The sequence below is a fragment of the Ptychodera flava genome (assembly GCF_041260155.1).
Source record: "Ptychodera flava strain L36383 chromosome 3 unlocalized genomic scaffold, AS_Pfla_20210202 Scaffold_25__1_contigs__length_14229661_pilon, whole genome shotgun sequence".
Taxonomy (NCBI): Eukaryota; Metazoa; Hemichordata; class Enteropneusta; family Ptychoderidae; genus Ptychodera; species Ptychodera flava.
Genome location: NW_027248279.1, coordinates 8,192,033 through 8,201,013, shown reverse-complemented (window position 1 = coordinate 8,201,013; position 8,981 = coordinate 8,192,033).

Sequence of the window (8,981 nt, the reverse complement as noted above, 5' to 3'; positions counted from 1 at the left end):
TTCTGTGTCAGATGTTACATTTGTTTGCTCTGGCAAATTAGGACAGTCTTTTGTGTTACTTGTTTTATTTGTGTCATTTTCGGTATTTGTTGTTACATGTAATAGATTCTGGTGGTTCTGATCCCTATTACTTGTAATTTGTGCTTTGTTTATGTTCAGTTCACTGTCAGCATTATCTGTCGTATATGTAATAATCTTATCAGTTGTGGCAGTATGTGTTACTGAATGATCTGAGTCATTTTGATTTATACCTGTATGACTGATCTGTTAGATTCATCTGTGCATTGTGTATCATCAGTTGCAATTTGTTTATCAGAGCTGTCTTGAGGTAAAAATTCTTTCCATTCTTGCTGTTTATCTTTAACTACACCAAAATGATTTGTGTGGGGTGAGATAGTGACATTTTCAGACTTGTACAGACAAGAATTTTGTACTAGCCACTGTGCAGCATGAACAACTTTCTGTTCTGTGGTCTAATATTTTGCACTTGATATGCATTTTTGTAACTTTGTTTTCTTTTTAGCTTTAGTGGTATTGTTTGTGATGCATCTAATGGGCGTGGCAATGTGTTAACAGTTGTAGATATATCACATGGTGCGTTTACAACATTCCTTCGTAATGAAGTCTGTTGTCCTCGAGGCAGCTCTCTCAACTGCATAAATGGAATACGTAATGCAACTAGTCTTTCTTCTAATGGATGAAGTGCAGGCTCTTTTGGTAAACTTGGAAATGACATGTTGTTATGCACTGCACATGGAGGAATGTTGCCCTTTTTCAAATATGAATAACATGTTGAGCAAAGCCATTGCACATCATTATCATCATGTGTTATCCTGAGTCTAGTTATAAGTGGCAGAGTGTCTTTGATATTGTTGTAATTAATCAAAGTTTTTCTGTACCAGAGCTGACTACAACATGCACACTTATAGTGAGGTCCATCAGAAATACTATTGTGGAAATATTCTATAAGTTCTTGCACATTCAGTAGTGTACAGTGTCTTTGGTTCTGTTTTTGCCTGTTGTCATGTCAACGTTCTTTTGCTCTGTAATTTTCATTGATCCGTCTTTGCATCATAGCACTGGTGTTTCTTACCTTTTCTTTTCACGATATGCAATGTTCAGTCTGGATTTTCTCATTGTGGTAGCATTTGCTGCTTTCTCTTTTAGTCTATGAAATACATTTAATCGCTTCTTTGACTTTGAAATTTTATTTTTCAGTCTTTCTTTTTGTTTGTAGTGGGCATCAATTCGTCTATTTTTCTTGAATAAAGCGTTTCTGATTTTCTCTGTACAAATGTATGCCTCATCTAAACGTCTGTTTTTCTTTCGAATAACGTCTTTCTGTTGTTCTTTTGTTTATATCCTTTATCTAAACGCACTGCTCTCTTTCGAATTACATCTTTCTGTTGTTCTGTTGCTTTGTATTGTTTATCTGTACGCACTGCTTTCTTTCGAATAACATCTTTCTGTTGTTCTGTTGCTTTATATTGTTTATCCAAACGCATTGTTATCTTGTACATGGCCTGATTCTGTTGTTCTGTTGTTTTATATTTTTTATCTAAGCGCACAGTTTTCTTACGAATTACATCTCTCTGTTGTTCTGTTGCTTTGTATTGTTATCTGTACGCACTGCTTTCTTTCGAATTACATCTTTCTGTTGTTCTTTTGCTTTGTATTGTTTATCCAAACGCACTGCTTTCTTTCGAATTACATCTTTCTGTTGTTCTTTTGCTTTATATTGTTTATCTCTGCGAATTGTTTTCTTTCGAATTAAGTCTTTCTGTTGTTCATTAGCTTTGTAAGTGTAATCTATCCGCTTGGCTCTTTTTCGAAATAAATCTGCCTGTTGCTCTTGTGCTTTGTTTTCTTCATCACATCGTTTTCTTTTCTTTCTAATTAAATCGGTTTCTTTCTCATTTTGTTTGAAATTTGGATCAGCCCTCTTTTTTTGAATCCATTCTCTCTTGCACTGCTGTCTACATGTAGGAACTGTGATGGAACTTGAAATGGTTCAGAAAATCATAATGTCCACTGTCTGGCATGGCATTTCTATATACAAGATGGATAATTAATGGTCCATTGATATTGCCAACAGTGTCTATGGGGTTATTTGCAGGGTCAAGCTGTACTTGGATACATAATACACAATAGCAGCTGCAGTCAACTCAATATGACCTGCATATGTAACTAAACCTGGTTCATGTCTGCTCATATAGTGTGCATATTCCTCTTTCGTTTGGATATGCCACCTTGCATATTCAACTTTGATTACATCTTTATAATCATCCCAATGTGTAGTTAAATAATCAATAACATCAAGTCTGATTTGTATGTGGTAATCATCAGTATTGTAGATCCCATAACTTATAGCACGATATAGACAATTGCCATCACCTCTGATTGAGACAATCTCATATTGGCTTTTTGTGGAAGACCTTCGGCTCTCCATGTATAATTTTTTGGCAAGGTTTGATGCTTTTTGACTTTTCTTTTTTGTTTTCATATTTGTCAGTGTATTTCTAAAATGTCAAGTTCAATTAAGTATATAATGCACGTAAATATTAAATGTTTATTGTCAATGCCTTCACTATCAATGATAGTTCAAAATACGTGCATAGGTGAACTATGAAAAGCTCAGTATTTCTAGAAAGTATCCAGAAGGTACTGTTATTGGATATTTCAGAAGTGTACTTTCAGAATGTGCTTTGGAATACAATTCAGAATAATATTCAGACACTCACTATGTGAGATAATATTCTGTATATTCTAGAACTAACAAGCTCTGCTTGTTAGTATGTATTGTCAATGTCACTGTTGGATGTTGTTGTCAAATGTCTGTGTACTAAGTGTGTGTATTCTGATTTATTTTGGCTCTTTTTTTTAATTAGCAGCTGCAGTAAAGACACAGTGATTACCAGTACTGCAAAAGAAAGAAAAATATGTCAGAGATAGGTTGTCTAGCTATGATTCACTAAAATGATTTAAATTTCATATTAAATATTTTGATTTTACATTCAAAGCACATTATGCATTTCCTCTGCGAACAACATTCTCCCAATAGCCACTGTAAAACTGAAATCAGATGCGATTCTTGATCAGTGTCATTATTCTAATTCAGCACAGATTTGTGCAATTCTGACATATAAATCCAATAGGAAACTAATACACCATTATCAGTTGATGTTTCAATTGCAGCTGGACTGCACAAAATTCACAATCTTTGTACAAAGTACCAACTATGTTATCATCACCACAAATATATGCATCTGAAATATCATTAGAATAATTTGCAAATTGTTCAAAAATTTTAGAACACTGCTAAACAAATATGGACTAAAGAAATAAAAAAATACACACTAAAGATGGGCTAAATTATTGAAATGAAATAACATACCAGTAATAAATATGCATATGTTGAAACAAACTGTGGACTACACTTCATTTTTCTACATTTTAAACAGAAATGTTTAGCCATAATTTGAACGCCACACTATGACACAGAGGGGTAATTTTAAAATTCGTTTTACAACCGAACGAAATTCATCGACCGTCATATCTTGAACACAGAAATGCCTTGCTCTATTGTGAATATTTCGGTGGCGATAGCCCACTGTCCGTGCACCGCCGTACAATGGTCGGAAAGAAAAATGCGCCAGTTACATTTTGCAACACATGGGTTGTAAACGTTTGATAATTGTTGTTTATTTAGAAGTGTTAAATGTCTTTACATATTCTTTGCAACACTTCCGCACGCTCGTATTTCTCTTGATATTGCGTCTACTGAGAAAATTTACCTTATGGCCCCTATCGACATGCCGAAGGGCATGAAAACGCTTCCGCCAATCATAGCAACGATTACGTCTTACGGTATCTTGTACTATGTAATGCCGAATGTATTGGAAAGCGTGCGGAAGAACGCTCAATCTGATTGGGCATAACAAACGCCATTGTGTTTAACGGGAATACGGCGTGGTCTACAAGTCTATCCAGACATTTTGGCAAGTTTCATGATATCAGTGAAAATACAAGATATAGTAATCTACTAAAGTGAAACCAGGAGGGTCATTTGTTTACAGACTCGGTATGTTAAAATGAAAATATATCCTAGTTTGAACCATGTAAACACCACATTCGCTTACTCCGCTATGTGCGTGACGGCACAACCTTACAGGGGCCCCGACTCGTACTCCACAAAAGTTACGATGCCCAAAAACAACCAAAAATTCTCGCAAATCGGGGTTGAACTTTCAGTTTCCACTATAAGAATCATTTCAATCGAAGTGTGGTAGAAATCAGGGGAACGGTTGTTTTTAATACACGCCCAAGCCCTAATTGTAAAACAATGGCGTCGTCATCACGCGACTAATAACATTTTTCGAATGAACTCCGTGAATATTGAAAACACTGTTACAGTCGATCCCTCGTAAATTTAGATACTCTTTTTAAACTAGACCATAATTAGGGCCCATACTGTATACTCGATGTGTGGTGAGATGTTGCCACACGTTTTAACACGACTTATCAGTTTTAACACGACTATCAGTGACGTGCTTTGGATAACCTTCGAGGCCGTTTCTTTCCGCACACAGCTTCTCACAATCTCACCTCTCATTCACTCACAGATATTATCGGTACACGCAAAGTTAACACATGCTCTAAATACGGATACAAAAATAAACCTCTTACCGAATGTCGTACTGGCTCCACTGGTGTGACTGTAGATAGACGTAGCAGGAACTGAATCTCGTAGCGACACACAGAAAGTATGGCTGCTCGATGCACGAGGTTGAAAGGCCAACGATGTTGAAGTTGGACTCAGTTTCGGATTCGGTTTCGGATTCGAATAACTGTTTTATATTTCCAGCTTATGTTATTATTTTTTATAATAACTACTGATACACAAGGAGATATTTAAACTAGATGAAATTACTGCACAAATAGCATGTATTTTATCACATAAATGTAGCATGTATTTCATGACATAAATGTTTCATATATAATCAAACAACATCAATCAAAACATCAAATTAATAGTCGCGCCAGCAGCTTACTGACTACGCATGCGCTTATTCATAACATACTATGCGACTAACGGAAGTGTACCCTTCTTTCTCATGATGGGCGCCGCCATGTTTTTTTGAGTACTCGTAAATAAACAAATACGAAACAAATTACCATGATATAACATGCCTTTTATAAAATATACCTCTTTTATTAGCCAGTAAATGTTATTATACACCTTGTCGCTGATACAAAGTATCGTTGATATAGATAAACGGAGAAAACTGTCGTGCATATGAACGGGGGCATACGCAAAGAATGCTGGGATTGAATTATAGAAGAGCGCCCCCTGTGTCAATAATTAGATTCAAAAATTGCAAGTTTTTAGACGGAACGCTATAGTTTTCAGCTTGCAAGTGGAAGGTGGGTAGTGCGGTTACCATTGCAATGATAATTATTGCATAATACGTCCCTTGTTTAACGCCATAGGCTGTTATCATTGTAAAAATTGCCAATTTTTGTCAAAAATTTTTACACGCTACAGAAAATCTATACCTGCCCTGCTGCAGGGTTTGACGTCGTGTAAGTACGTGAACTGCTTTCATCAGAGGGAAACTGGGCATAGTTGTCATATAAACGTTTATGAAGTAACAATTACAGTTTATCATGAATCAATACAAATAACATTGCCAATCTTAACCCCTGGCGCGACACCAAGGGCTGAGCCCTATATAATATTACAACATATTAACATTAAACCATGTGACACACATTGTGACATATAAAATGATTAAAGTATGTTTTTGTAAATATTGTTTTCCTTGCTCGACACTTCCTTTAAATTTTAAATTAGAGTGCTTTGAAGCTTTCTGTAATTTCTTTTTTAACCATTTTACTTGTGAATATATGCACACAATTTATGCCATGAAATATATGCATTATTTTATTGTGATCTTATTTTCACTTTGTCTAGTGTGATTAGATATTATTTTAGCTGAAAAAAGGTCCAGAGAAAGTAACGAAAATCCAGTATTGTAATTGGCTGAAAATATAAATTTCTTTCAGTCTCTCGAATCCGAAACTGAATCCGAAACCGTGTCTAACTTTAGCATCGTGAAAGGCCTTACTGGTCTGACCACTAAAATATGCAAATGAGCAATTAATTAATAAGCCACATCTACCAAAATCTAATCGGATCTAAGTCTCATCATGATAATACCAAATACCAAATTGCATGACATTGGACCTAAGGGTTCTTAAGTTATGAGTGGAACAAAATCTGTCTACGGACGGACACACACACAGACATTGTGGCGAAAAAGGACACCTTGGTGCTTAGCACCACGGTGTCCAAAAATGATAACAAGTGATGCGCCCGGCCAGTGCGGAGAAAACGTGCGGTTTTGCTGCTTTGACTATGTCTGACCTCCAGCTAGACAATCGTACGACTTTTGTAGAGTCAATTTTTTGTAATTTACTGATATTTATATCAAGCTTATAGTTACGGCTGCAAATGTTGACAATACCTCAACTTAGACAAGTTTTTTTTTGCCATGGGGACAACGCAAATCACTGCAAGACTCAATCGTTGCAGAGTTGATGCAGTACGGACCACTGTAACAGATATGTTCAAAACGCGAGTACAGTGTTATTCAACTCGGGTTTTTAGACGGTCAGAAACCCAAACTCTGAGATGATCGCTTTTTAAAGGAAAACGTTTATTCAGTGATGGTGGATGATTGGTATATGACGTGCTTGTCAGCACATGTATCTGCTAATATATTTCTAACCTATCATCACTCTGTTTACACTACAGATATGTCACTGTATAGATAAAATGCCCTTCTAATGTATGTATATATTATACAGTTTACGAGGAGGTGTTGAAGGCATGTGATTTGCACGTTGCAAGCACGTGATTTGCAAGTTTATAAGACATTATGTGAGCACTCAATAGTGTGAGAGCAATTGTAAAGTAGATTTTCCCAGCTATACGTTTTCAGTACTTTCTAGGTCTTGTGTGTTAATTATTCTATAGCTAAGGGTTTCAATGATTAACTTTCGTAAGAGTTGCTTTCAAGCAAACTCCACTAGAATGTCTTAGTCCCAGTGTTACTTTTTAAGTTCAGATATATACGTATTTTGAAGTCACTCTGTTGGCTGCGAATATGCATCAAGATGAGTTGATAGAGGTCGAACTTTGTGTGCATTGATCTGTTAGCGCGAAAATCAGACTCGATGGTCCTGCCGGAGAATTAGCTTGGCCGAGTTGCTATATCCTCAAGAAATCAGTCAAATGAGTTATCAAAACTTCTGTCAAAATATGCATATATAATGTGTTATGTTTGTCAGAATGAATAAAGCTAAGAAGGCATTTGGAGAGGAGGGATATAATTTGTGCTCAACAAATGGAATCTAACAGTTAAGAGATGGAATACATAATTAACACGATTGGAACTAATTCTGGATAATTGGATGGTAAAGTAATGCCGATTTAATCTACAAATGTATTCTCATCTGCTTTTTACATTACGCATTTGTTTTTATGAGTTATTTGTCATATTTGAAACATTCAGCTATACGGAACCTAGCACTTTTGAGAAATTTGAAAAATATTAAAATCCAAAACTAGCTCCAATCGTGTTAATTATGTAATTATAAAAATAACAGTGCCAGTTCGCGGTTTTAATCCATTAAGATAATTAGAAATAGTATATAGTATTTATGCTGGCTTTATCATGTCCTCAAAATCTTACCACTATTTTCATTGCTGAGATTTTCCTCCCCACCATTGCTGTCTGCACCATCGACAGGTGCCTCTTCTATACAGCATTTTGTTCTCTCTAAAATAAAGCCATTATTTTCCTCGTAGTATTGTCAATGTACAGCGTCTTGTTTTACTTGACTGTTCGAATCAGAAACTTAAAACAGTCCTCATGCATTTGTCGGTACACTGAGAATACTTCCGTTTTTCAGTATATATAGCCCATCTGTATCCATTGTAAACTTTTTGTCACAAGTTTAAATTTTTATTGCACCTGTAATGATCGATACCAAGTTCAATGTTCATCACAGAATATCTTGAAAAGTCAGTTGCATACGAAAATGTAACGAGATAAAAAATGTAAAATATCATTGATTGCTGTAGTTCTACAAAAACGTCTATAGCAAGCGTAGTTTTCTTTTTGATGAACCAAAAGCTTTATATGCCTCACAGATCGGGCTCCGCCTATGTATATGTATGTCCACGTCCTAGGTATCTGTCCGTCTGTCCACACACCGTCAGTACAAGGCTATTTCAATTTTGCACACATCTGCTTGTAACTTTTTTTATCGAGGTAAAGTATGGCTACCAGGCGGCCATTTTTCTCTGTTTCTTGACTTTCACACAGCATTTTGAAGGGCAGAGAAGGTACAAAACCTAATACGCTGCTTTGCTGGAAAAGTGTCGAAATTCATACCGCACATCCATGAAAATAACTGAAGTATCTCTCACAAATGCTGCGTCAGGACAAGAGGTAGTCTCAAAAATAGTGGAAAACTAAATTCATGCTTGTATGCAGTGCAACTAATAGGTTGGAAGTAGCAAATTTTGTAAAATGCTAGATATACCCTACCTCTTTTTTCGGAAATGAATTTCTTCTTCAGATCACTGTTGTATGTACTGCCAACGGGTGTCCCTTGAACTCCGGCTGTATTTATCTCAGACTTACAACGGGTCTTCTCTACTATAGATTTTGATGTTTTGTCTTCTTCTTTAAGTCTGTCAGATTTAGAGGATAATTGTCCTTAATGACTCATTGCAAGTAATAACAAAAGTGTTTTATTGTTGTTGTTCTCACTGTTGCTGCTGCTGTTGTAGTTGTTTTCTGTGCTTTCTTGTTGTTTTATCTATATTTAAACAATAGGATATGATACTAGGGCAACTGTTTATATTTTTTTAATCTGTTACGCACTTGTTATACAAGATCAAATGATAA